The sequence below is a fragment of the Manacus vitellinus genome, unplaced genomic scaffold (genome assembly GCF_001715985.3).
Source record: "Manacus vitellinus isolate BGI_N305 unplaced genomic scaffold, ASM171598v3 scaffold_57_pilon, whole genome shotgun sequence".
NCBI lineage: Eukaryota > Metazoa > Chordata > Aves > Passeriformes > Pipridae > Manacus > Manacus vitellinus.
In genome coordinates, this window is record NW_021940666.1 from 3,463,550 (window position 1) to 3,484,914 (window position 21,365).

The 21,365-nt window shown below is 37.1% G+C and overlaps 1 protein-coding gene across 3 annotated transcripts in view; it reads left to right on the forward strand.

The window, feature by feature from the left end:
- The window catches only part of SHANK2 (SH3 and multiple ankyrin repeat domains 2), a 324,279-nt gene that overhangs the window by 135,075 nt on the left and 167,839 nt on the right, over positions 1-21,365 (forward strand). The window lies entirely within an intron of this gene.

Consider the following 21,365-nt stretch of genomic DNA (forward strand, 5'->3'; position numbering starts at 1 on the left):
GATTTATTAAGGAGATTTTACTGTTCAAGCAATCAGACTTTCTTCTGAGTGACTAGAAGCACTGCAAAAGCTTTTACACAGAACTGAGTGTAGACATTTTGTAAAGGATTTTGCTGTGTATCATCTTCCTAAAATATGGGAGGGTGGCTAATTAGGCAATTAAATAATGGAAGAAAAACTGACCACTCATCTCCCAATGTGAAATACTCATTTAGCTCTTCATAGCAATAAAGATCCTTCTGTTTGCCTTTTCCTAAATTTTAGAGGAGGCATCCATTAGAGGGATGTCTTAAATACATCCTTACTGATGACAAAGGAAATAGAATCCTCCTTTCTCATACATGTGTGTTGCCACAAGTGACTTTAAGCAAGGAGTCTTTATAGGTCTGGTATAATAAAAGAAAAAGAAATCTACATTAAAGCATGTTATTTTAAGAATTACCTCCCATCTCATCATTTCTTTGCTTCTAAGAATTAAGATGTGAGGACATCCTCTCTAATTAAAAGCTCATTATAAATGAGCTCTGAGAATATAATTAATGTTCTCCGGGAGTGGATGCAGTTTTAAATCAACTGTTGATGTGCTTTAGATCTCTGTTGTATTGATTAAGAACTTTTGGCATTGCACAGATGATACACTGAAATTTATGCATCATATCATTCATTCGCAAATGGGGCTTTTTAATGCATGTCATTATAAACCACAAGGTATAATTTCTTTATGTATATATCTATAGCAACTGTATAAATGTGATAGTATGGAACAGAATGCACTGGGCAAGGTCCCAGAGTAGTAAGGATTAGGAAATATTTATAATATTTGAGAGGTCTTTTAATTTCATTGTTTTTATTGGAAGCTGTGGTAAGATGGAATATGAATTTGAGGGATGAGCAGAAGAGGAGGCAAAAAGTTAACTTTTGGAATATGAAAACTTGAAAAGAATGAGGGAGCAAGACATTAGGGACACTGCTCTAGATAACTAAACACTGTGTGACAAGGTTATGCTTTCTTTTCTATTTCCCTTTCTCAAAAGTAAAAGAGGAGGAGACAAAACCAGATGTAATATTTGGAGAGAATGGAGTTAGACTCTGAGTACAGAGGGAGAACAGTTGTGTAGTTCTTCTAAGGGTTTGAGAACATAAAATTTAAAGATGGAGGTATATTAAACAGGAGGAGTATTGAGGTTGGAATTGGCCAGTTTAGGAGCAGTGCAGTTTTCAAAATAAGGTGTAAAAAGGGGGACCACAATTTGCAATTTTAGTGTTATTTCATTAGTTGGAAGACCAGTGAATTCAGTCAGTGCAACATGAACTGGTGAGAAGCCACCTGTGAGTTGTTCTAAAGGTCCTTCAATAAAACCACTTGGTGGAAAGACTTCAGAAAGATGTGCTTTGTATGAGTAAGTCATCAAAAACACCTCTCTTGAGTCTGTCATGACAACTCTGCATTGAATTTGAGCTGTGCACATGTTTCCAAATCAGAAGAAAATTCTGGGGAGGGCATTAAGTGATGTTCTAAAGTATGAAAGAAATTTTGCATCTTTTTAGTGGTTTTGAAGAGAAGATAACCACACCTGTCACAAATCCTTAAAGATCTTTCTGAGAAATACTTCAGGAAGTAAATTCAGTCTGTGACACAATTGCTTTAATATATGACACAATTTTTTTTGAGCAAAAATTTCTTTGATCATTTGAAGGGGAACGAAAATTAAAAATTGTCATAAGAATAACAAAAGGATTACCAAAGTTGGAAGCAATAAAATAATATAAACAGAAGCATCTTACAAATTTTCAGAAGTGAAATTATGAAAACTTATGCCACGTGTCTGGCAAAACACCAGAGTAATTTATAACTATTTCATACCTTCTGATTGTTTTCCTATTTGCTTATGGTACAGCGTGAATTATAATGGCTACGGATTTAAATACACCATTCTTTTACTCTAAAAAAGATGAAAATATAATTAAATGGGCACAAAATGGACACTGTGAACTTGTGCACTCCCATATTTTGCTGGACTCTCCCTGTCCTGCACCCAGAATGAGGTTCAGTGCTCCTCTGTGTAATGTGATAGAGGTTGGAACTGGGATTATGAAATCTATGAAATGCACGGTATGTGCCATATTATTATTGAAATACGGTATGGAGTGAAAGCAGCTGATGACAGGATTGCTCTGTGCAGTTTGCTGCATCCCCTTTGCATAGGAAACAATGGGAATGAAAGAGGAAAGCTTCACAAGCAAAAATCAGCCAGTACTCCCTCTGAGTACAAATGCAAAAGTAATTTAGAAAAATGTGTTAAGCATGGGGAAATGATTAGAAATTAAATTAGGTCTACTGGGATGGCTGAAAGAACATCAGCTGAGAAACATCACAAACTTGTGCCAGTTGCAAGAATTTGCATTGTGGGCTTTGCAAAGCAGCAGAACTTCTTATGGTAATGATTTCGAAAGTAGATCATTTCAATGTGGAGGAAATGAAGCTCAAACTCAGCCTTTTTCAGACCAGCCCCACAGTAACGGTTCTTTCCCATAAATGAGATTTAGGAACATTTCTTCCAGCAGCTTCCCTTTGCTATTAAGTTAGAACAATAGTGTTTAATAGCAGCTTGTCATGTGCATGCCATGAATGAAAGAGAGAGGAATAGTTCTTGGAAAAAAACAAACCAGAATTAAACACTACATGCCCAGTAAAACTGGTGGGCAGGTGTTTCTTGTCATGCTGATGTATAGTCTCACTTCTAAGAAAAGTTCAATTTTTAGGGAACTTTATTGCCATCCCAACTGTTGTCTGGAAGTGGGAAGTACAGAACAGCACCTGATTCCTGTCCTCTCTTCCAAGGTACCATGCCAGCTTGACAGGTTCTCTTTAAAAAAAAAAAGTCATATTGACTGGCATTAATTCTATTTCCCTTCTTTAATCCTTCATTATTTTAGTCTTGTAGGAATTATTCTGTTATTTTGCTAGGATTGATGCCAGGCTTATGAGCTTCTAATTACCCAGGTTGTCTCATTTGCCATTTAATAACACCAGCACAGGACCTGCTGCCTTCCAGTCTGAAGGAGTTCCCTTGACATTTTGAGATCTAATAGAAAAAGAACAACAACAAAGAAAATTGTTATCGTGATCTGCTAAATTCTTTTCCCTGCTTTTAAAAAAATCCTGACACACAAAACCTTTGTACTATCTCATTTTAAAAAGTGTTTTTAACATTGTCCAGAATTGTCTTCGAGTGAGAGTGTTCCTTCAGATGAGATTGGTACATCTTGCTCTTTCCCTGCACAAACACAGAATACAAATGTTACATATTTACTTTCTGCATTGACAGTTTTCCTGTGTTATTCAGTAATGAGCCAATTTCATCCTTAAATGTCTTTGTATTCCTAAATATGTTAAAACATACTATTTGTGCTTTTTTTGCTAAAATGTTCTGCTAAAATTGAAAAAAAAGTTTCTCCTGCCTAAATATAGATGTTTCCCTTTACTTTTCTTCCATCAGAGGGTATTACTGCAACTTCAGAGACTTACTACAAAAATATTCTCTGTTAGACTTGTGATTTTATGCTCCATGTCCTTCAGAATTCAGAGCTATAGATTATCTGATTGCTCATAACCAAAGTGAGGCATTCATTTTCAAGTAAAGAGTTATATTTAACTGCAATCTGACTTTATCATTTATTGTTCCTTCCTCCCTAATGTGCCTGGAGAACTCTTAGATTTCACAAACACTACTGAAATGAAGGCAGGCTCAATATGTCTAATCCTTGCTGTCTTGGGCTCCTCAGTGCACTTTTCCTTGAGTTCCAGCCTCATTTTTAATATTGTCCTAGGAGGACTTTTCATTCCTTAGCCTCCTCTGTGCATTCCTCTACCCGGTGGCCTTGGGATACACCTTATTAGCAGTTGTAGCAGCTATAGGAGTCCTGGGAGTTTAGTTCAGACTAAATCTAATCCAGGCATGTGGCTCCAATGACCATTAACAGTCGTTCAAGAACCCATTTTTCCATGAAAGAATCCAAGTCCAAACTCTGAGGTGTCTCGGTCCTGGGGGCTGCAGCAGCAGTAGCACTTGCAGAGCACATTCGTCGCCCAGCCTAAAATGCAAATGTAGATGCTCCCATGCTGACCTCTAGTGTCACTGGTGCTCCCAGCACACACTAAACTGGGATTTCTCTTTCAAAATGCCTCGGAATCATTTAGGTTGGAAAAGACCTCTGAGATCAAGGCCAACCTTTGACTGATCACCACCTTGACCACTAGACCATAGTACTAAATGCCACATCCTGTCCATTCTTGAACACAGTGTCTGTGCTTAAATGTTTGGTGTCACTTACTCCTGAGTTTCCAGCAGCTTGAAAATATAATCATGGATTATCCAGTAATACCATAGTTCCCTTGGCCATTTTTTTTTACATATGTAAAAGAGTTGCAGCCTTGGCTGTGGCCCCTATGGACATATTTCGGCTGCTCGAATTTCTAAAACACATATTTTCCTCAGTTTATGTAGCTGATTGTTAATGTCAAATGGGCTGTTTCATCTTTCACCAAAATTAAATGTTGGTGTTCTTTTTTTTCTGCATTTTTAAACGTCTCAGGGTAGTGATGTGGTAGGTATATTCCAAAGCAGTGTTATTCCTGAGTGTACTCCATGAGGCAGATAAACACCAGAGCATCCTACAGAAATATGGCCTCTGTGTGTGTGTGTGTGTGCGCACCCCATTGCATCCCAGGGTGGAATGGAAATGGAATGTCCTGAGCCTGAAAGTCCTGTTAGTTCCAGAGCTCCTGTAAATCTGGAATTTGTGAGTTGTAGCTCTGATCCTCCCAGTAGTACAGGAGTCTTGGTTTACCAAATTTGCTATCTGGACATGATAGATTTAAACCCACTGCCTAATCACATACAGTTGATTCTCTGACTCTATGTTACATAAAGTTCAGCAGTGGAAGAGGAAAAAGAGAAAGCAAAAGATCTTTTCATCCAGCCTCTTCCCTTTAGAGGAATGATACCTTTTAGAAATGATCCAAAGTAACAAAATCTTCTTTAATCAACTTCTTCCTCATTTGTTAGGATTAGTTCTGGGTAGTTTTTAACTAGAAAGACAACTATAACTCTGAAAAATTCTATAAACTAAACAACTTTGAAAACCACTAGAAGGAAGAAGGTTTCAACAAGGCAGAATAACCTGACCAGATGAGCACCTCAAGGTTTTTGATAATAAGTTTTGATAAATGCTCCTTCCACATAGTTTCACCTTGAATAGAAGGTGCTTGTGTACCTGTGACAAAATTATTGTGCATCTTAAAGTGTTTGGTGTGAACAGCAGCAGTTAAAGACAAAATATTACCGCAGCTGGAAGGACTAAATAGAGAAAGTATAAAAGGAATTTATATTTGGGAAAGGTAATCACAAACATTCTCATGTAAAGAGTGAAGAAGTCTGATAGCTTGGAAATATGTTCTGACTCAACAGTGCTGGACTTAACATAGCAAAAAGAATATAAACCCAGTTTAAAATCAAATTGAAAGGGCAAGATTGTCTCACATGTAGGTGAGGTTATCATTGAAAAAGTGTGCTGTGATGTAGATATAAAGTCAGGCATTTAAAATGGATTGAAAACTCAAGAGATTAATATTATACCTTCGTAATGTTATGTCTTTGTAATCCCAGTCAGGGTCCTAAATCTGGGATCTGCAGTCACACTGATGTGTTTAGGGAAGTTTATCCACACCTGGAGGAACATTGTCCAGCTAACAAATCCTGTTATCCAGAGCCCAAACTGACAGGTATTCAGAAAGTCTTACTGCCTTGAAGGATGCTTTCCACACCTCTGACCTCTGAAATACTCTTTTCTGCCTTGTTTCTGTATTTTGCACAACCAACCACAAATCTGTCATTAAAAAAAAGGGCACAAGTGACAAACCTCAGCATAGGGATCATCCATAAAGATATTCTGTGCTCTGATTTATGGTTTAGAAAGATCAGGAATATGGCATATACCATATTTTTGCATTCCCTTCCATCAAACTGTTGGAAAGCTACTTTATAGTGGAACAAAAAAAAATCAGTGCAGAGGTCTGAGGTGCAAGCCAACCCACAGAACCCATCTGACACAGGGGCTTGGTGCAGTAATATTCAACTAATTCTGACAGCTCCCTGTAGCTGAGGATGTAAATCAACTCCACTTTTTGTCTCAAGTGATGGAAATTCAAAGAATGAACCTCAGCAAGTTTCTGCACTTTAGCTTTGCTGCGCAAAGCATTTGTGTTCTCAGTAATGATAAACAGCAGTTTGGGCAAAGGCTTGGAAATGAATCATCCCTCAATAATAACGGGAATTTGGAGGCAGAGGTAACTGGAGAGCTGTTTTTATCTGCAGGCTGGCTATGGGATGGAGTTATCTTCCTACATAACCTGCAGATACTTGTTGTGCCCTGAAAGGCTTTCCATTATGATCAAAATGCAGTAGTATTTTCTTACTACGATAGGAGTATTTGTTAGAAATGAAACTCTGAGTCTACGAAACTCATTTCTCAAATGACAGTGACTTTCATTTGCTAATGATATGAGTCTAGTTTGAAGAAAAAGTAAAAAAAAAAAAGGATTCTACAGTAATACTTTCATTATTTATCCAAATTTTAAGAACAGCACAAAGCCAAAACATAAAAAAATTATTCAAAAGAAAAAAGAACATAAAGCAAACCTAGGTCTAGAGCTTGTAAAGAATGAAAGCCTGTCTGCATCCCTATCTCTGAATAAGTAATTTTTAATTCATAATATTTTACTATCTGGTTCCTCAGCTGACATGTACTTCATCCCTTTCAGTCTAATTTCCATACCTGCCAAGAGTCACTTAGGAATAACTCTAATCAGCTGCAAAGGAGCAGCACAATTCTCTCCAGCATTAAAATAGGCTAAAAGTAAATTGCTCAGCAATATAAAATGGAAGTTACATGTTAGGAAACTCAGCATTTCCGGCGCATCTGGGATTGCTGAGGTGTGAAATCGGACGTGCAGGTGTCATGTTTTTCCTTTTCTGACTCTTTTTTCCTCACGAAATTATCTGTCAAACCATAAAGGATAAAAGAAGTGCAAACTCTGAGGAATGTCTCAAAAAGAATGGACATACCATGTTAGTGCCTTCCAGTGATGTGTTCACAGTTTCTGTTCAGAATCATAGTCCATCTAACATTTTAAAGGGAATATGTAGACATCAAAAATGTCTCATGTCACAAATTACTTTAAAAGTATGACAAAGTTAAAGTTATAAAGTGAATGATTTAAAAAGTGATAAAGTCTCCTGGGGAATTAAAGTTCAATTATTGTTTTAAGAGAGAATACTTCATCTTGTGGCAGAATTTGAGCAGCCCTGTTAGACAATCTACCAAAAATCTAGAGATAATACTTAATTTTTGAGTCCTAGTTGTTCTTGTGGAAAATACACATATAACATGGGGTTTTTTCTGGTCATCCAAATCTGGGTCAAATTATTTGAATTTTAACAAATTTGGCAGATCTCAGTGATTGCTAGTAGGCAAAAAACCTTACCTCTCACCTTCTGGAATTTTGGAGCATTTCAAATTTGATAAAGAATATATATTTTAATATTAATATCTCTTCCTTATACTGATAGTTTTGTTTGGTTTTTTTTAATTAGAGATAGTTCTAAATATCTTATGAAGCTATGATCAACTATACTTGATCTTTGTTCTTTCTATAAATGTCTTAAATGACAGTAGCCATAGGTATTAGATTTTACTTTTATTTTACATCCATTTTCTTCCTGAAATTCTGTTTTGTCAGGATTCTCTGATTCACCTGTGCAAATATTTATATCAGAACACAACTTCTGGTAAAATCATTCCAGGTATCTATCAGGATTAAATAAAATGCCATTTTTCATTAAAATAATTTCATTTAGCACTTTTAAAAGCATTTCCTTAAAATGGCTGACAAAAAGCAAGGCAAGCCTTAGATCTATATTCCAAAAGTGTTGATAAGTCATCTTTTTCTTTTGTACTAAATGACACATTGGGTTTTTTTCCCCTTCTGATTTTTAATGGCTCAGATAAAAAGCCTGACAACAGAGGCTGAAAACTCTTTGAAACACTCCCCAGTTATTTGAGATCAAATTCTTATTAATTTAAGGAATATGATAGAGCATCTACTTACAGTAATGGCAGTGCTGGAGGTGATCAGGAAAATGATCACCTAGATAGAGCAGCTGTCAGATAATTGATATTCTGTTCTTAAATTATGGCACTGCCTTTTGCTTCCTTACCTGCCTGCTGCAAAAGAGAATGGAAAGGGGCTTTTTCCAGCTTGCTAAAAGATCTGCCAATACCTGATGGTGAGAAAATGACTTGATAATCATAAAATCCTAGAATGGTTTGAATTTGAAGGAACCTTACAGATCATCTGGTTCCAACCCCCTGCCATGGGCAGGGACACCTTCCACTAGACCAGGTTGTGCTACTTGATGCCAGTGACTGATTGTAGTAAAAGCAGCATGAAAGCCAGTGTGTTAATTTGATTCATTAAAAATCCCAATTAGTTATTACATTACATATCACTTAATGATTTTGTTCTGTAGTGCCATGCAAGTGAAATCCCTCCCTTGCTAGAAAGCTCAGCTAATTTTATTATCAGATCAGTATCAAAGGGAAAATCTGGGGTCTCACCTTGCCTGGTGAACTGTTAACCCAGACTAGCAAGTTTAGGGGTTTAAAGTGCAATTTCTCTAAATGGAGATAATTTTCCCTCTGAAATTTCATCTTGGCCTCAATCAGCTCTAGGTAGGAAGCCCCAGACCTGGTCAGTAACTCAGGTGGGCTTCAATATGGTCACAGAGCTTTCAGAGAGACCTTTTTCTATGAGGGTTCTCATCCCCTCTCCTTCCCTGCCATTTCTGCTGCTCTGTGTCTCCAGATGCCTTGTTTTTAGATATCTGCCACTGTCAGAAGGGGCTGCTCAGCATGGCTGCAGCAGATTGTGGTGGTGGTTTTAAGGGTCGTGCCTCCAGCATTGAGCTTTGAAACTCTCTGTGCCGGGGCTCTGCTTGCTCTGACTTTCAGTGTCCCAGTGTTTATTTAACTGCGAAAGACCATTACATCAATACTGGCCGATGAAGCTTGGTTACTTTATTTACAAAAGCATGTTTGTTTTTGTAACTGAGCTTGAAACTTTGGTTTTGCTTTCTAATTTAAAGAGGAAAATGTCCATGAACTTTCTTAACCATCAATTCAGTCAAACATATATTCACAAATTTATATTCACAAACATGAAACATGGCTGCAAAAGTCAAGATAATTTTGTGGATTATTTACAAGCAAAAGGACTTCAATGTATTGTTTTGGATATTTTTTGGTAGCCAACAGTTCAAATATAATTATGCAACAATCACATGAAGCTACAGAGTCTCTAGTTCATGCTTACAGTTATTTTTTGCATGTATCAAGAATTAGTTTAACACTGCCCAGAGGGACATTTAAAACAGTTACATATTTTGGCTGATCTCCTGAAATAATAAAAGTAATTATATTGGATACCCTGTACAACATATTAGTAGTTTAAGGAAACGAAATATAACGTATCTTTGTCTCATTTACCTAAAAGTTCCTTAAAAAATTAGTTTGTGGAGCAATAGTTAACAAGAAGCCTCTAAAAGCTGCACCACTCTAAAACTGAGTAGTTAAAATGTTGGATCATATGAGTTAGGAAGAGCACTTCCACTCTGTTCAACACAATTGTATGGAGTAATAAACTGCAGGAGATAGAAAACTTTTTTTGGGTGTAAATTTTTTGTGCAACAGTGTTTTCTTTGCCAGTTGCAATTTTTTTTCTCCTCTCCCTATTTGTGCTCTGGAGTTGTCATGGCACAAAGCTTTGTGTGGCTGCACTTTGGACTGACAGGGAAAACATTATGGTTTATGGAAAGAAATGTTGGTAGATTCTAAGGTTGTTCTGTAAACATGGAGCTCACCCCATGGATTTAGGGATACAACTCAATCCTTTGCTATTCAAATTTAACAAATCAAAGCAGAAGAAAGAATAGGAATTTTAATCATCTTTTTTATTTGCCTTCAGGATTAAACTTCATGATAAAAGATTTCTAAAGAAAAGAAACTTAAGAAACTTAAGAATCAAAATTTTACACTGTAGCCACTGTTTCCATTATAAATATTTTGTCTCTCAAGTAAGTTAAAAAAATGCTTTTTTTGTTATATTAGCATTTGTTAATCAACACTTAAAGAGAAACAAAATAGTTCTATTCCTGACTGTAAATTCCTGTAGATTATACTTTTTCTTTCATTTACCAAGGCAAAACCTGTCCTTTGGGTTGATATTATATAAGACTCTGAGGCCTTAGGCCACCAACTGAGGGGAAATAGTTAGGAAAGTCCAAGACTCTTTCATGAAAATCATAAATCTATTTTGCTAAGATATTATCATCCAAATATAGGATACAGTTACATGCAGTGAATAAAAGACTGTGAGAAAAAACAACCGTTGATTTACTTTTAAAAATCAGAGGATGTTGCAAGTATAATATAAAATAGTGAGTTTTGCTATCTTGCCCTAGAAAAGAGAAGGGCAAATTAAAGATAAGGGTACTGATTAGTGCTGCAGGAAGAAAAGCGTGGAGAAAATCAGACGAGAGGAGCAAGGGAAAATTGGAAGACAAATTTAATCCTGCAAGTTTCTCTGTTTACTGGTAAGTACTGGTATGATCCCAGCTATGGGCTGTTAACTGTTCATAGACAGAAGGAAAATACGGCTAAAAAGTGAAACAGTGAGTCTGGAGATAAGGAACTCTTTTGGCTGGAAAGGGGGCTTGTGATGCTGTGGATCTTTGTTGATCATCTCAATATCTAGACTAATTTGAAACACTGAAACTCTGTCTCTTCAGATAGTCCAATATAGGGCTGTGAAAGAAGGATTAATTTTTTTTAATAATCTGTAGCTCTGGGGCAGTTCTGGTTCTTCCTCTCTGTGTTCCCATGACCACCACACTGCTCAGGTTTTTCTCAGTTTCTTCTCCTGAGCTTTTCTCTTTTCTTGGAAAAATGGAAGACAACTGACCTCCCTTTTTTGCTCTTAAGCTATGACACAACACATGTAAGCTTTATAATTATTCACCCATTTTGAACCACTTACCAGCCATCCAGACATCATTATCACGGGACACAAAATCACATATTCTTTCTATTTTTTCCCTGTTTTTATTTGCTTACACAAATAAGAAAATAAAATTAAAAATCTTCTAGAAATGTAGCAATGCCCAATGCTAAGTTAGATGGAGGAGTTTTGCCAGGGCAAAACTGTATTTGCAGGGTGCACTGCAAGGCAGTTGAAGGAAATTAAAATTCTTAATTGCTAATTAGTTAGGAAAACTGGTAAATCAGATGAAGTTTTGCTTGTTCTTTTCTCATTTTTATTTCATTTTTAGAAAATAAATTTTAAGGGTGCACTTTGCTTTCAAATGGACACTTGAAATCTTTATATTACTCTTACTCATTTGTTTTAGTTCTTTGATTATAAATGAATCACCATTTTCATGGTGTATGCAGCTGAGGAATTAACCTGTACTCTGGGCAGCAGATGGACAGATGGAAGAGGAAGATTTTTATTTTCTTGCAAATGTTTTGTTTAATGGGGAAAACAGTAGAGTCTGTAGAAAAATAGGAAGGCGGGAATGAGTGCTCTGCAGTTAAAAAGTAGGTAATGCCCATTTTTTATTGTTTCTCAGTTTTGAGGTAGTCCAGCAGTGGGATAATGCCATTCCTGCTGCACAGCCTAGTGCACATTTTCTCTCTGGATCGTCTCTTCTGAGGATGCTTTCACAGTGTAGAGGTGCTGTTCTTAGGAGTGGGTGTCCTCAGGTCCCCACTCCCCCAAAACATATTGCAATTTTGCTAAAAAAGACAGACTCCTCGTAGTACATGTACACACAGTCCCAGACCTTGCCACAAGGGCTACATGACTCTGAGTAGCTTGGGGTGGGAAGTGTTTATATGCCTGATAAGTAAGGAAAAACACACTTGGGAAGCAAAATAGCTGAGGTGGCTGCAAGTGCTGTTAGTTCTACAAATTTCAATGTACCAGCTTCCCTTTGGCTTCGTGTGTGTATTTAACTGTATGTTTATTAGTGCTACTAACCTGTGCAAAAAAAAATATATTATTTTTAGGTTTGCGTGTAAAACACTATGTAAATTGTTTCTAAAATACTGATGTGTCTAAACTCTGAGTAACCTTGAAACTAAATTTGTGTTTAATCATGCTTTGTATGGGAAGAGAACTGTTAAATGTTACTGAATTTCTTTTCCTCATTAACCAGGAGTTATTAGCATATATCTTATTAGCTATCTAGTAAGTGCAGGTGATACTGATTATTTAATTAGAAGCTCCATCTCTAACAAGATATTTTTAGGTATTAATTTTGATAGAAATTTTAGCATTCAGTTCTGAAAATATAAAATAGTGAAGATGAACTTTAATGACTTATATGAGCTACACTGTAGTGGCTGAACTGGGTTCAGTGAGGTTTCACCATGTAGATAGATGTGGAAAATTGAAATATATTATAAATATTCTTCAAAAATAAACCTTTAGAATTTCTTTAAGTCCTGACCTTATTTTGAAGGATGTTGCAATTTGTACATAACATTGAACATTTAAGTGGAAATGCTTAAGTTAATGAGTTTTAAAGCATCAGCCAAATGCTTAAGAAAGTTCTTGCAAAGCTGTTCTGATCCATTAGGTAAGAAATTTATCATATTTGTGTTTTTTTAAAAACTGCATCAAACCTGACTTTTCTGTAAAATTGAGACGTAATATAGATATGTCTAAGCAAAAAGGAAAAATATTACTTATTAACTAATGATTCCAGTGTGACAATCTTCCTGCTGGTTTGGTCTGATCTACCACTGAATCTTTTAAAATAATCAATAAATAGTTGATTATCTTTCTTCTAGATTGACCTGGGTAACAAATAAGGCAGCATGTAAAAGCTACATTAGAATCAAAAGGTATTAAGAATTTTCCTTTAAAAACAGTATGCAGTTTCTTAGATTGTATTCTATGAAAATAATATTGAAAAACTAGTTAGGGTGTCATTAAGCACATATAGTTTTGGGATTCTCCCAAAATTCTTGATGAATTTCAGGTTGTCGCGTTATTTATGGGAGACAAACTGGAAAAGGCATCCTGAAAAATACTGTCTAATTGTAAAGGAACCTGTAGACAAATTTTCCTAATATTTTTACTCTTGATTCACGGGACTTTTTTATTCTAAAAAACAATGTTTGTGGTTTGTGTTCTTGCTTTCTAGTTGTTTTGTTGAAGCTTTATGAGGACAGAAAAGCTGAATATGAAAAAGTATAGTTTTTCTTCATCTGCTGCCACTTTTTAATCATGTTTTTTGTATATGTGTGTGTATATACATATAGATAGATACAGAGAGTTATATATATAAAGATAAAGATATATGTAATATTTGCATCTCCAGATTGTGTGATGCGTAGATTTTTACTTTTTAAAAAATTATGATCTGTTAACTGCCTTTGGGCTCAAAACTGATGCTTCAAAAGAAAAAAAGGTTCCAATGACACCTGAGATTGTGGGGCTTTGCTCTCCTTTTAGTGGTAATCTCCCTATAATCTCCCTATAGATTATACCAAGGGAAAACACACACGTATGCTTTCGTGTGGAAGCATCAAACCATATTTATTTGTTTGGGAATGGACTCTAGTGCTTGATAAATGAAGTGGAAAGCTGAAGGATGTAGAGGATCAACAGACCCATGGCATGGTGAGGACTTGTGCTGATGGAATCCTGGGATGCAGAGGGAGATGTGTGAGGGGGGAGGTTGTTTTGTTGGCTACCACCTCACAGGAATCCAGGCTATTGCTCCAGCTTCCCTCTTCCCGGGGTGCCTGGAGGAATGTTTGGACAAAAATGAAGTGATGAACGTGTGGGCTGAGAGCCTTGGAAGAGGGAAGTGGGGGTGGTGGAGGAGGTGGAGGTGCAGCTAGTCCCCTGGAGGATGGAGCGGTGGCACAGCACCCTGGGGGCTGTGAGGGGTTGGGGTCATGGGCCTCGACTGACGGCAAGACCCCTCTCCAAAGAAAGAAGGAGCTTCCAAAGACATGTGGGAAGCGGGGAAGTAAGGGAAGAAATGTGCCCTTATCCTTGTTTTGGCAGTGTCTGGGGCCGTTTGTATGGAGCTGAAAGCACTAATTCAGCATGGATGGGGATGTGAGCAGGAAGGGGCTCCAGGGCAGTGCAGATGCAAACATAAATGCAGCTGAGGACAGGCTGTCATCTTGCGGTGGCACCATCCTCCTTTGGAAAGATACGAGGAATTACGGAGTTTTTGCTCTAAAAGTATATCTCTGGAAGGTGTTTTCCTGGTTCAGTGGTCAGGTCCATTTGCATTCCTATTGAATCCACGGCCACTGCTGTCTGGTGCACCAGGAAATATCTGGGACTAACACCTTCCTAGGTTAAATTAGGCTGAGTTCTCTCCTGCCAGTGACTCTGTGTCTAGGTCTCTTCGTCCCTGTGTCACTGTCACATGGATTTGGAGAGGGCAAAGGAGGAAACTTGCACTCTCTAAAATTCCAGACGGTTCTATGTATTCAAGGTAAGAATATACAGGAGGAACAGGGCAGACATGCACAAAAATCTGATTTTTGGTAGTGTAATGAGGGTTTTTTGATGCATTACACGGTTCTGGGGACTGCTATGAGGGAGAAGTATTGTTTGCTTCACACATTTACTCCAACCTTGCTTAATGCGCAAGTTGTAGCAACAGTGGTGCAAGATTAACCGTCAGCTCAGTAAACTGTGTCGCAGCAACTGTGCCAGTAATTTTTATGGAAAGCTACATCTAGACTTTTTTTTTTACTTTTTTCATGCTACCACTATTTGCTTTGAGTTAACTCAGACATTTCCCTTACAGAAGGCAGCATATTTGAGCTCCAGTTTAAAACTCCCTGGTGAGTTAATGTCTCAGCCTCCTGTGTGCAACAGGCTGCTCCCATCAATTCTGTGGCCAAGATGTTGGGAGAATAGAAAGAAAATAGTTGCTGGTGGTATCACAGGTAGTCTCATGCACATAGGGAAAAGGATCTGAGCTTTCTAATAAGATTCACCCCTGACAAGGATTTTCCCTTAATAATCCTCATGTTTCAGATAGGTCAAACAGATTACTTGGATACTGAAATGACTTAAAATACCATTTATCCCTGATTGCTGGAGTCTTGTTTTGGGAAGCATTTGGGAGAACAGCGGTTGCTTTGGTTTTTAAACCAGAACTTGCAGATTAACCCTAGAAAAACCTCTTATAATGCAGGCTCTGGTTGATGCAACCTGTCACTAAGTGGCAGATTTAGGGTTTGACTTTCAGTTACCATTTCAAAGCCCAGAGAAAGCATCTCACCACAATAGCCTGTTAAACAACTAATAGTTTTTAATGAAAATAAATAAACTTGAAATTATTATTGCCTGAATATTACTTAATTCCCAGTCTGGCATGCCCACATCCAGCCCTGTACTCACCCAGATTTGGCTTCATCTTGGAAGACACAGACTAGAATAACAAAGAATATTTGAGCACAAAAGCATTGTGAGCATCATGAAAAGTAGTTTGAACTGCAGGTGTGAATTTAAATTGCCCTGATGCCTGTCATTCTGATTTAAAACTGTTTTAATGCATTCTAACTTTATGCGTTTAGCTGAATTTAATTTTGCCCAAGTAGCCTCTTATAGACAAGTTTTAAGGCAAAAGTTGCAAATACGTCCTTTAAAGGAGCATGAAAATGGGAAACCCACTTCACCCCACCCCCTGAAACATGAAAGAGTAGCTTTAATGTTTTTGAAAACATGTATGAATTGTTATGATTTTACGTTATTGCTATTCCCAAATGTAAGAGACTTATATTTCCTGGAAACTGGTTTTTCTGGAGCTAAACAGCATTTTTCTTGGAATATGGCTGATACTAAACATTAGGACACTTAAAAATTGTATCGTTTCTAATAAAAGATATTTTTAAGGCTTTAATTTTGAATGTATGCTACTGTTAAAGTTGTTTGTTTTTAAGGAAAGACTTTAGCTTCCAAAGATACATCTTAAAAGTTTTTTCTAAACCTGCACAATATAACATTGTGATTTTCCCTCCTATGAAACATGTGCATACCATATATACTTTACCACTTGTTTTTGATGCCCTAAATCAGGTTTTACTAGCGACTTTGCAATTTTGCTTGTATGGTCAAACCTACTTTTAGGTGAATATGAATGCACCAATGATTTGTGTTGATTTTTCTCTTCCTTGTTCTTAATCAGGACTCAAAATTGAGAAGTTTTTGGAGGTTTCTCCCCTAATTTTCTTGGTGAACTATTCTAAAGTACAAAAAGGAAAAAAATACACTATAGGCTATCTTACAGACATACATAATGTATGTCCTAATGCTCAGCATTTTTCAACATCTCAGAAACAGGAACATACTTTGAATTGTTATTGTATGCATTCGACAAACATATAATGATTCAATGACAATATTTAAATCAAGGCTCCCACTGTCCCTGGAGATTTTTAAGATGAGACTGGATGTGGCATCAGTGCCATGGTCTGGTAACCAGACAGGGTCTGGTAACCATGGCAGGGTTGGATCGAGGGCTGGACTTGATGATCTTGGAGGTCTTTTCCAACCTGGTTGATTATATGATTCTATAAAGTTAACATATTGTATTGCAAAAATCAGTTAATCCCATTAATATACTAAAATGTGAAGCATCTGTTTAGGAACTTTTTTCTCAATAACTCTGACTGTTCTGGTATCTCTGTCTGGGATATCAATATTCAAAAGCCCTCCTACATTCTCAATGTGTTGATTGCATCTTTTCCTTGCAGAAAATCAATTACCTTTACCTAGAGCAGTAGAATTTTAAGAAGATGCAATAAAAACTTCAATTTCATTCTCTGATTTAATTTCTGGATGCTCTGTGTGTGTGTACAACTCCTCTGTGCCCCTTGTTTAAATTCTCTTTGATCTCCAGATAAGGTCACCATTGTGCTTATTCCAAAAAAATGGACTTGAGAAGGTGCTTCTTTCTCCCGAGCCCTCTCATATCAGCCCTTACAACTGTTACCCAAAGAACACTGCAGTTCTTGTTGGTGTTTTGTTTGTTATTTTAATTATCTTTCATTCAGGTACTTTTTTTTACTGGTGCTTTATAGTATATCTATACAGAGGAAGGTAAATCCCTGTGTAAAAAGTCATATTTTCCATAAGGGGTTTATCTGGGAATGAAAAGAAATGATAACAACACTCTTTTTTAAGTCTATCAGGTATTATAGTTTTAATTATATGTTCTGGATCTATTCCGATACTGTGCAAAAGGCTTTTCTTATATTTCCTAATAGACAATTTCATCAAGAGTGTGAGGACTTTGCAGGAGTTTCTCTTTGCTATCAAACTGAATATAGATTACGACCTTCCTCAAGTTTTCCAAAGAGCCATCACTAGTGAAGTTTTTCTATGACAGCTGAATGTGACTTGGTTCTACATTTATTGTTTGTTTGTGATTAGCATCCTACTAGCCCAGCCTGTGTTCTGAGAGCTACTGAAGCCAGTGCTCACCTCCTCTCCTGTACCTGCTATACAAAGATCACTTTTTTACAAGTAAAGTCAAAATTAATCTGAAAAAGAGCATTGTAAGAATTAGCCTGTTAATCAAAAGCCAAATCTGTTATCCAATATCAGTATAAAACCAATCGCAAAACAAAGGAGTATTTTAAAATAGGAAAATTCTGGTAATATTATTCAGCAGAAGCTATTTTGTTTTCCTGAACTCATTTTATTTATCAGCATGTTTCCGATATTTTTGTATAGTACACTTTATGCTATTATTCTGAGCATTAGCCACACAGCAGGACACAATCCCAGTCTCCTAAAGGAGGGAAGGAAAGGGAAGTGCCAAACTACTGAAGTATTACAGTCTTCACAAAATATGCTCTTATGAAACAAGAGGTGCTGAAATGGTTCTTTCAGCTTTGTACGTGGGATTTGGGTAGCAAAGCCAATAGGATATTTCCTGTCTAGAAATTCTGTGAGATCATAAATGCCTCAGTGTTCATCTGTTTGTAGATGCAGACAGAGACAATTATCCTAAAAACGTTCTGGGAGACAGAAGCCATGTTCCGGATGGAGTAGTTGGAGCATGGGGGAAGTGACAAATGTGCTGAGGGATGTCAGATGTCCTTGAATAAAAATAATCTGGTTAAGAACTTACCCTTTCTGTTTCTCACATACACACACACACACAGAATAATAAAGGGAAGATGCAAATCCTAGTTAATGTGTAATAAATATGCTGTCTGAGCTGCATTGTTGGGAGCAGTTCTGGTGTTTGGCAGATGGTCACTAGATGGCATCTTTGGGTACGGAATTGAGGGGAAAATCATCTCAAATGTTTAATTTATATTCAGCCACATTTCAGTTCACTGTTACTTCTACTTGAGTATAAAAACTTAGGAAAGGACATGTCAGGGTAGTAGAAGACGGGAAGGAAGCATTTTACTCTGTTTTGTTATTTCAGAGGCTGCACTTTCTAAGCAGTATAGTTTATCTTGAATTCTAATAATAGTGTGAAAACATTTTTGAATACTTTTCTAGGTGGTATCTATGGAAATATGTTTTTATATTATAGATTAATGCAGATCTAAGAAATCTGTCATGTGTTATGTCCACACTTCTTAGAGACCATAATCAATCACTAGGACATGTTCCAGATAAAGAACACATCTTCAAAGCACTTCAGACTGAAATAACCAGTCACCAAGAGCAGCTCTCTGTGGAGCAGAACGGCAGGAAAACTCTGGTAATCAGAGGATGAGTGGAAGTACTTACTCATATTGTCTCTCCTAGGGTTGCAAAAGGTATGTGTAGACTGTGATGATAACCAGACTCTCAGAAGCTCATCAGAAATTCCACTTAGACCTGAGGACCATTTCTTGATAAAACCTGCAGCAAAACTATCGCAAAGCTGCAGAACTTACAGAACAATCACACACATACTGCTCTAGTAAAAGCCCTAAGAACTAACTGACTACACAGCAGTTGCCTTCCCGTCAGTCAGTGGCATATTTTGGGATGAGTAAAAGCAGTCATCATTTATTCCTTCTCCGTGTTTCAGGTCTGACTCATCAATTTTTTTCTAATTCAAAATGAGAGATGAAGTATCTCAAGTGGATGTAAATGCTGTGCCGTGGAGTAAAGTGGTTTTTATTGCAGGCAGTTCTTGGGGCTGCTTTGCCAGGTAGTTTTATTACGTCACTGGTGCTGAGGAAAGGGCTTGCAAAGGTAGAACACTCTGCTTTTCATGCTGGCTGCACTACCTGAATTTTGCAGTATAACTGGTGAGATTCTGGGTCTCCAGCTTGTTTCAGATTCAAGATTATTAATTTGCCATCTCTCTCTGTGTCAGTCTCTCAAGTGCCCTCATAACAACTGAGGAACTTTATAGTTTTGAACCAAATACCAAAACAATTTCTGCAGCAAGGAAAAATTATGTCCAGCACTCTAATCCATACAAATTTAGATACCTTTTTACATCTTTATGTATCAATAACAGCTGTTATCCAAAATCTCATTATTTGAAGGTAATGTGAATTTCTTTCCCAGTAACAGATGAAGGTGAGGGTAACTCAGCAGGTGGCAGTCCTCTTAAGCCAAAGAAGAAACACTGCGAGTATAAGGGACTGGGATTTGAATTCAATAAAGTGTTTGTTAAACATTTTCATGTCATCTGAAGTCAATAGATCTTGCATCTGTTATTTAGAATCCTCGTAGCTATTGATGGTTTCTATTTTCTATCTTGAACTGTTTTGTAAAACTAAGATAATAACCCTCTAAATGTATTTGAGGAGCTGTGTTCTAAAAAAATGAAAAAAAAAAATTAGATGAGTTTCAATAGTTTTCCTACCTAGTTTCTCAATATTTGAGTTTAATTCCTAACCCTTCTCTGAAGACAAATTCTTCCTGGACATGATTATATTAGTTCTAATAGGTCAGTGCTTGGCATTCTGCTGTTTCCTGTAGCTCTTCCCATTTCTCTGCTTTGGTCCAAAGGCACAATGCCTCCTGTCTGTCTCTAGCTCTCCTTAACTCTTCTGTCCCATCTTTCTGTTCAGATCTTTAGGCTCCTCCTGCAGACTTATTCTCCAAAAATCTTGTCTGTGTGGCCATAGCTTTTGTTTTGTTTTTCTTTTTTTTTTTCTTGTTTCACACACAAGGAAGCTCTCTCATTCACACATTACCCAGTGTTTTCATCTAAATTTTTTATAGTATAATCCTTGGAACAGGAATCAGTGTTCTCTCTCCTGTAAAAGGCCTGTGCTGCTGAACAGTTCTTGCACTTTTCCCAAAGAAGTTAAATCCTTTATATGTTGTATCAGCTGCCTGTTTCCCTTTCAGCCTGTGGCAAAGGTGGTTTGTCATGGATTTGAATCCATGATGCTGTAGTATCTATCAAACAAATTGTTTCCTCATAATCAACACATGAGAGACCTCTCTTTGTTTCAGTCTTGGTTGCTATGGGAGACAATAGATACTGTTTTTTATCTTACCTACAAGATAGATTGGTAACCTCAGCAGTGTGCAAACTGTTTGAAAACTAATAACACGAAACCACATTCATTTAAAAGAAAATAAGCCAAAGCTTTACTGGTATAAACCATCATGAGTTCTAAACATGGTAAATATAATTCATATTGCCTTCATCTCACTGTGTGCTTGCTTCACTCCTAGTCCCATTCAAGCAGTCTACAATCACTCCTCCTCTGTGTGAAAGGAGTTCTCTCATAAAATAGAGAGCTTAAAATAAAGCCAAAGGAGCTGCTTATTTTCTTGTAACACAGAACATGTGGGTGTTAGAGGCAAAAAGCTCTGGTAACTTGCTTAAGCTGTTGAAATAGTGTTGGTGGACACATGGGAAGCTCGGGTTGAAGGGAGATTTTGATAACATTTGGGAAGGTTTGGCAGTGACCTGAGCTTGTTTGGCCAGTTGTAGAGCATGGGGAAAAAATGTGGCAAAGATACAAATATTGCCTCAAGGTCACTGAAAATGAGACCAAAGGATCTCTGGATGATACATGAGGGAAATGAGTGTTAAAAGGAGACCATGGGGATGGCATAAAAGTGAAAATTCACATGGACTATGGTTTCTTCATCTGCTGTCTGCATATTGCTGCAGTTGTTTTCCATACTTTGTGTTGGGGGAATGTGTTGGGGATTATTTGGTTTTACCCAGATGTAGATGGCACATGGGTGATAAATCATGGAAGAGATAAGCAGAGAAAAC